This window comes from Brassica oleracea, chromosome C1, assembly GCF_000695525.1.
Source record: "Brassica oleracea var. oleracea cultivar TO1000 chromosome C1, BOL, whole genome shotgun sequence".
Lineage (NCBI taxonomy): Eukaryota > Viridiplantae > Streptophyta > Magnoliopsida > Brassicales > Brassicaceae > Brassica > Brassica oleracea.
In genome coordinates this window covers 16669942-16670766 of record NC_027748.1, presented here as the reverse complement: position 1 = coordinate 16670766, position 825 = coordinate 16669942, and positions in this window count along the sequence as shown.

The window sequence follows — 825 nt, the reverse complement described above, 5'->3', positions numbered from 1 at the left end:
GCCTCGAACCGGGTGGAGATAAACTGAGATCTGTTATCGGTTATGATTTCATAAGGAACTCCATGCCTACAGATGATGTTTCTCCATACTTGCGTACGAATCTGCCTCTACCCATTTTGAAAAGAAATCGGTGAGGACTAAAAGGGAACGCTTTTGCTTTGAATTGTGAAGGGGACCGACGATGTCCATGGCCCAGCGCATAAAACGATAGGGCGACGTGATGGAGGAGAGAACTTCGGCTGGTTGTCGGATGGTTGGAGCATGCCTCTGGCATTTTTCGCATTTTCGTGCGAACTTCTCGCAATCTCCGATCATCGTTGGCCAGTAGTATCCATGGCGCTTAATTTTCACTGCCAGTGATCTTCCACCGGAATGATTGCCGCAGGACCCGGAATGTACTTCTTCCATCACTTTTCTCGCTTTTTCCCCTTCCAGGCACGTCATGAATGGTCCGGAGAATCTCCATTTGTAAATTTCGCCGTCCACAGTTACGTAGCGCGCGGCCTGTGTTCGGACTTTACGGGCTGCCCATTTTTCGGTGGGCAGGTGTCCGTTGATAATGTAGTCTCGAATTTTCTGCAGCCATGGGGTATCGCAGCCGTAATCAGATTGCTCTGATTGCGGTCGTATCGTAACCTCTTCTTCTTCGTCATCTTGACCTTCTATGAGGTCGACGATGATTGGCGGTCTGATGCTCGAATGTTCGATGAACTCGACCGGAATTAGCCTTTTAAGTCCTGGGCCAGAACTTGATGCTAAGGCCGCGAGAGCATCTGCCTGGACGTTTTCGGAACAGGGAATTCGCGTAAGGGCAAAACAGTCAAA